At 42.2% G+C, this 7,195-nt stretch overlaps 3 non-coding genes across 3 annotated transcripts; 2 read left to right on the plus strand and 1 right to left on the minus strand.

Moving 5' to 3' along the window:
- The first annotated feature begins 2,364 nt into the window (after window positions 1-2,364).
- Window positions 2,365-2,478, plus strand: LOC140310569 (U5 spliceosomal RNA). Its single transcript, XR_011916626.1, has one exon. It is a non-coding gene; the product is annotated as a U5 spliceosomal RNA (small nuclear RNA).
- Window positions 2,479-2,786: 308 nt separating this feature from the next.
- Window positions 2,787-2,970, plus strand: LOC140310432 (U2 spliceosomal RNA). Its single transcript, XR_011916504.1, has one exon. It is a non-coding gene; the product is annotated as a U2 spliceosomal RNA (small nuclear RNA).
- Window positions 2,971-6,214: 3,244 nt separating this feature from the next.
- LOC140310659 (U5 spliceosomal RNA) lies at window positions 6,215-6,328 on the minus strand. The gene has a single exon (XR_011916709.1). It is a non-coding gene; the product is annotated as a U5 spliceosomal RNA (small nuclear RNA).
- Window positions 6,329-7,195: the final 867 nt, after the last annotated feature.

The following is a 7,195-nucleotide window of genomic DNA, read 5'->3' on the forward strand; positions in this document are numbered from 1 at the left end:
TCATTCGCACCTTACCCGCTTTTGGCAAACTATGGCCTTCTTGCAGCCAAACACCTCTGATCTCGCTTTTGATGATGTAAGGTTGGGCATTCAGACCTTGCTTCACCTGCTTTTCACCAAATATAGTCAGACATTCACACCTTCTTGCAGCCGAACACTTCCGCTTTTAGTGTTCTATGAGGCATTCACATAGTTTTTTTTCACCGTATTTTATAGATTATGGTTGGAAATTCTCACCCACTCTCATCCGAAGACCTCTCCTCCCGCTTTTGTTAATATATAGTCGGGCATTCGAACCTTTTCTTACCCGCTTTTTACAAATTATGGTCGAACATTCACACCTACTTGCAGCTGAATACTTCCGCTCCACCTTTTAGGTATGTATGGTTGGCATTTGCACCTCTTTTTATACTGATTGCTGAAGATTAAGTTGTTCTTTCTCAAACTACAAATTTTTTTTAATTGTTGAAACTTGATTTGAAGTGGATAAATAAGGAGGACAAACAGTTTTAAGTCAGGCTGATAGAAGGAATTCATTTTATAGCAAAATCTGTATTTCGTCATATGTCGAGAGATGCTTATTGCTGAAGAAGTTCTTTCTCATCTTTCTCACAAAGCAGTTTTAACTTGGTTTGAGTTAATGAAATCGTTTTATAGGAGAATCCGAATTCGTGCATAACTCATAAAATAGAGCTTATTTTCGGATTCCTGAAGAATGAGTCTGGTTCTTTCTCATAATACAAAGTTTGTTGTTTATTGTTGAAACTTCATCAGAAGTGAAGAAATAAATGAATGCCTATCAACAAATGTGGGATCTAAACTCTAGTGCTTCCTCTAAAATAATTTCCTTTCTCAATTTAGAAATGTGTGTGTGTAAGTCACAACACCCGTGACACCAAAACGGCTTTCTTTTCTCTACACTCTGCACTATGAGCACACACACCAAATCAGAAAGGCTTTTTTCTCTCTTTTCTACATTATGGACTCTGGGGACACAAAAATCTTTTTTTTTTTTTTATCGTGTGCCAGGGCGTTGTCTCACGTATTAGATTATGCTTAAGATACGAATGGGTTTATCAGTCACATCAGAATCCATACATACTGATCCTCCCGTAATAAAATGGTCGGATCTTATCAAACACACTTTGTTTCTTGTGACAATCAAGTCAGCGAAACAGCGTATACACGTCAAGACACTGAATCAAGTTTGCCACAAGAACTCATAAGTTTGGCAGTATTGCTCTGCCGTCAGCAATCATACACCCATTTTATTTTCGTGAGACATGTGCAAGCACCTGTTCATCTACTGTTCTATCACTATGAATTAGTGATATATTATCAATAAGGATACTTCTACAACTACTATCAAAGTATGTCCGGACTTCTTATGTTGTCAGTTGCTATATATGAATAAGTGGGTAGCTACTGACAAGCATTAAGCATGTCACACAGCCCAAACATATAACATTTCAGGACACACCACACAGTTAACAACCACAGTGAAGCGTGTCAAAGCCCAAACATGTAACATTCAACAGGACACTTACACAACACATTCAAATCAAACAGTCAGACAACATACAAGAACATATACCCCAGCCGGCATTGCTCCCTGCCTATTTTCGTACAGCACACTATGTGTGCGCACACCTTTATTCACAAACTCTTCAACTTATACTCTTTTACCGAAGCTGCTACAGCTCGATTGGCCGAATACCCTTTGATCCTATTTCGGTGAATTTGACATCTGCCTTACATATAACAGATTAGCGGTTTAGCAGTTTTAATTTAGTTTGAGTGAAGGAATTCATTTTATAGCAAAATCCGAAATCGTGAAGAACTCATGAAAGTAAGCTTATTCTCGGATTCCTGAAACTTTAGATTTGCTCTTTCTTTTACTGCAAAGTACAACGTTGTTTTTTTTGTTTAAATCTTTCTAGACATGGTAAATATTAAGGGCAAAGCAGTTTTCACATAGTTTGAGTGAAGGAATTCATTTTATAGATAAAATCCCAAGAGTCTGCTGAGAAAAGAGAGTGAATGCGAAGTAGACTTTAACACGGCTATGGGAGCGAGCCGAGTGTGGGCTAACCGGGAGAATTGCTTGAAAGAAACGCGACACCGAATGAGCGGTCAGAACAAAGCCTCAATACGGGATTCTCGTGGTGTTTTTGTTGCTGCCTTGTCTTTTGCATAGAGTAAAAGACAAGGCAGCCATCGAATAGGGCCCGATTGTTCCTACTTGGTCAGCCGAGGAGCAAGGGGGGGGGGGGGGGGCAAGCGTCTCAACCAAGCAAAGCTCACCATGGGGAAGGTGGCTATACCAACTAGCCTGATGCCCTGCTCCCGCAGTGACGGATAATCGTACTCTGGTTTCTCTTCATAACATACAAGTCTTTCGCCTTTTACTAAAGACTTCCGTGGAGAGCAGCACTAATGAGTTGTTTCTATTATTGGCAGGCTTTACCTTTGCGGGTGAAGCCCTTTCTGTCTGTGCAAAAGAAATCTTCTTACTGTGCAGAGTGACTTCTCTGAGTAGAGTCGCCTTACTTGTTGCGACTGTGCCGATGTTTGAAGCTGGAGTACAAAGTTGTTGCTTGAATGGTGCTTGCTGGAGCATGCGGGAGTGCAAAGTTATACCATTTAAAAGGGCTGAAGAGTGCTCAGTGCAGCGGGTGGGCGGAGGTGCAACGTGACACTCTGGCCACCTATGGCCATAAAAAGAACATTGCTACAAGTGCGCATTGTGCCAGCAAGGGCCCTCGGACCTGAAACAGTGGACAGTTATCGCTTCTCGGCCTTTTGGCTAAGATCAAGTGTAGTATCTGTTCTTATCAGTTTAATATGTCCTCTATACGAGGACAACATATTAAATGGATTTTTAAGAATAGGAGTTGAAAAAGAAGCTTGCTCCGTTCACTCCAAGCCTCGACCCGGTACTGCAGTGCCGCTGGGAACGGTGCGCTCTCCTCTGCTCTTGTGAAAAAGCAAACAGCGGTGCAGGATGGAAGTTTCAGGGAGCCCAAGATGAAACTTTCTTTTAATCTGCTGAGAAAAGAGAGTGAATGCGAAGTGGACTTTAACACGGCTCTGGGAGCGAGCCGAGTGCGGGCTAACCGGGAGAATTTCTTGAAAGAAACGCGACACCGAATGAGTGGTCAGAACAAAGCCTCAATACGGTGTTCCCGTGGTGTTTGTGGCTGCCTTGTCTTTTGCACAGAGTAAAAGACAAGGCAGCCATCGAATAGATTGTTTCTACTTGGTCAGCCGAGGAGCAGGGGGGGGGGGCAAGCGTCTCAACCAAGCAAAGCTCACCAAGTAGGAACAATCGGGCCCTTTTCGATGGCTGCAACACCTGAAAGAGATATTGATGCGAGACCCGATCAAATGCTTTTTCAAAGTCTAAATTTAAGATGAAAAGCCGGGTGTTTCTGTCTCTAGCGTAATCAATGATGTCTCGAATCAGTACGAGGCTGTCGGTGAGTTGTCTCCCTGAGATGGCACAAGCTTGGTCTGGGTGAATTACCTCCTCTAAAACAGAGGACATCCGTGTCGCTAAAACCTTGCTAAAAAGTTTACAGTCAAAGTTTAAAAGTGTGATGGGCCTCCAATTCTTTAGGTCAGTCTTATCATTTTTTTTATAAAGTAGAGTCACTATTCCCACTCTAAAACTGTCAGGCAGTCGGTCGAGTTTTTCAAAATCTTTAAAAACATCTAAAATGTCTGATGATAAAAGGTCCCAATAGGTCAGATAGAATTCTGCAGGAAGCCCGTTTAAACCCGGAGCTCGACTTCTCTTAAAACCTGTTAGGCATTTTTTTAACTCTAAAGCAGTAAAATTCTGTGTCAAGTGTGCATTCTCTTTTACGGTTTTGTCAACGAATTTTAAGATTTCTGCCGATGTTTCCAAGTGCACTGGTTTCTCTTTGTACATGTTACTATAAAAGGTATGTACAGTTTCAATCATCTCTTGTGTGGATTTTGTTAAAAACCCATCTTCTCTTTTTAGATTTTGAATACACTCCTTTTTATTTATAACTTTCTTTCTTTTTCACCTTCCTCAATTTCCTGCTCCCTGCTTCTTACAAAAATTCCTTTACTCTTTATTTCTGCTGAAACTGACATTTCCTTTTTGACATCTTTGATTTCTTCTTTAAAGTCTATGCCACACTGATTTAGTTTAATGTAGTGCTGTAAGCGTTTATGTAGTCCCATCATACATCTATTCTCTTTCCTTTTTTTACGTTTACCTTGCTGTTTAAAAAAAGTCTGGGTCGTTTCCTTCACCATTTCCCACCATTGTGCATGTGTTTCGTAGAGGTCTTGAAGGGTCTGCCACTCTTTATAACATTCCCTGTACTGACTGACTATGATTTCATCCTCCAACAGGGAACAGTTGAGTTTCCACAGACCACTTCCTACCGTCACACCAGAAGGGGGTGAAAGGGTGCAGGAGAGCATAAGGTGGTCTGAAAAGAAAACAGGGGTTAATCTAACATCAGTGGGTGGGCAATCTCTAGTAAAGAAATAATCAATGCGAGAGGCTCTGGTGCCATCATGACTAAACCAGGTGAAGCCCTCCTCTCTGGGATGCATGGTTCTAAAACAGTCAGTAAGCTTAAAATCCCTGCATATGCCCTGAAGTAAAATCGAAGTCTTATCCACTTTAAAATCTACCCCTGCTCTTTTTCGATCTTTCCTGCTCAAGATACAGTTAAAATCCCCTCCTACAACTAAAGGTACTTGCCCTAGCATGTAAAGCTGTATATCTTCTAAAAGGTCATACCTTTCATTTTTTCCATTGAAACCATAAATATTTAAGAGGTTAAAGTCTTGCCCCATAAAATTCAAGTGTGCTAAAAGTGCCCGTCCGTCTCTCACCACTGTGCTACCTTTCACCAGAACATGCGGATTTTTAATTAGAATGGCCACACCATCATTTTTATTTTGATTTGAGCCACTCCATATCGATAAATGGGGCCACATTTCCTCCCATTGTCTATGGTTTTTTAAAAAAGGTAGTCCACATTCTTGTATTAAAAACACATCTGATTTTATGGAGTCTAAGAAGGATAAAATACTCTGGGCTCTTGTCTTTGATTTCACACTTCTCACATTTAGTGTTGAGAAGGTGAGAACCATTAAAAGCATAAAGGAAAGTAGGTATGTCATTTTCGTTTTTCTAAGTTATCAAAACAAATTACACACAGGTTATTTCTTGGGAAACTAGCTCTTCCTTCATTTCTTTAGGTGAAAAGTGAGTAGGGTGATCTATATTTCCTTTTCGGACTCTCGGTGTTGGCCTCTGACGCAATGTTGCATTTAACTTTGAGTCCCTGGGGGTTGATTGCAGAGCTGAAGTTAAAAAGGAGACCTCATTTGGTGAGTCGAAGGGGAAGACTCTAGGTTCTTCCACTGAAGAACTGTCTGAAAGGGACCTAACCCTTCCCCTCTTCTCTGATACCACTGGGGAATCAGAGACTCAGATGCCGTCCTCTTCGGCTGTTGACCTTCGGGGAGGTGAGTATCTTCACTAGACTCACCTGTCTGCTCTTCCTCCTCATTTAGCGTAGCTCCACCCTCTGCCTGTGAATTCTCACAGACTTCAACACTGAGTGGTGAGGCCTCTACAGACCCCTCCCCTTTTTGCTCCTCACTTCCAATCCAAGCTTTTGGCGGGAAGTTTGAATTTATTGGGTCAACCTCTTCACTTTGTTCACCAACTGCCACCTTTGGTCCTTCTCTTTGTTGGCTTGACTGTGGCTTTACCGTCTTTAATTTGTTGGCAAAAGATTTAGGGCAATCTCTGAAGAGGTGATTTCATTCTCCACAGAGATTACATTTCCTGCCATTTGGACACTCTCCAAAAGTTTGCCCAATTTCTCTGCTCTTCCCACATAACACCTTGGTACAAGCCTCAACCAGGTGCCCATGCTCACCACACTTGCGGCAGAACTTGGGCTGCCCCTGGTAGTGGATGTAACCTCGGTTTTCAAGGTGGCCAGAGTGTCGCCCACCCGCTGCACTGAGCACTCTTCAGCCCTTTTAAATGGTATAACTTTGCACTCCCGCACGCTCCAGCAAGCACCATTCAAGCAACAACTTTGCACTCCAGCTTCGAACATCGGCACAGTCGCAACAAGTAAGGCGACTCTACTCAGAGAAGTCACTCTGCACAGTAAGAAGATTTCTTTTGCACAGACAGAAAGGGCTTCACCCGCAAAGGTAAAGCCTGCCAAAAATAGAAACAACTCATTAGTGCTGCTCTCCACAGAAATCTTTAGTAAAAGGCGAAAGACTTGTACGTTATGAAGAGAAACCAGAGTACGATTATCCGTCACTGCGGGAGAAGGGCATCAGGCTAGTTGGCATAGCCACCTTCCCCATGGTGAGCTTTGCTTGGTTGAGACGCTTGCTCCCCCCCCCCCCCCTTGCTCCTCGGCTGACCAACTAGGAACAATCGGGCCCTATTTGATGGCTGTGCAAAAGACAAGGCAGCAACAAAAACACCACGAGAATCCCGTATTGAGGCTTTGTTCTGATCGCTCATTCGGTGTCGCGTTTCTTTCAAGCAATTCTCCCGGTTAGCCCACACTCGGCTCACTCCCATAGCCGTGTTAAAGTCTACTTCGCATTCACTCTCTTTTCTCAGCAGACTCTTGGGATTTTATCTATAAAATGAATTCCTTCACTCAAACCATGTGAAAACTGCTTTGTCCTTAATATTTACCATGTCTAGAAAGATTTAAACAAAAAAAACAACGTTGTACTTTGCAGTAAAAGAAAGAGCAAATCTAAAGTTTCAGGAATCCGAGAATAAGCTTACTTTCATGAGTTCTTCACGATTTCGGATTTTGCTATAAAATGAATTCCTTCACTCAAACTAAATTAAAACTGCTAAACCGCTAATCTGTTATATGTAAGGCAGATGTCAAATTCACCGAAATAGGATCAAAGGGTATTCGGCCAATCGAGCTGTAGCAGCTTCGGTAAAAGAGTATAAGTTGAAGAGTTTGTGAATAAAGGTGTGCGCACACATAGTGTGCTGTACGAAAATAGGCAGGGAGCAATGCCGGCTGGGGTATATGTTCTTGTATGTTGTCTGACTGTTTGATTTGAATGTGTTGTGTAAGTGTCCTGTTGAATGTTACATGTTTGGGCTTTGACACGCTTCACTGTGGTTGTTAACTGTGTG

Source organism: Leuresthes tenuis, unplaced genomic scaffold (genome assembly GCF_036924035.1).
Source record: "Leuresthes tenuis unplaced genomic scaffold, fLeuTen1.0.hap1 SCAF_6, whole genome shotgun sequence".
NCBI classification, from domain to species: domain Eukaryota; kingdom Metazoa; phylum Chordata; class Actinopteri; order Atheriniformes; family Atherinopsidae; genus Leuresthes; species Leuresthes tenuis.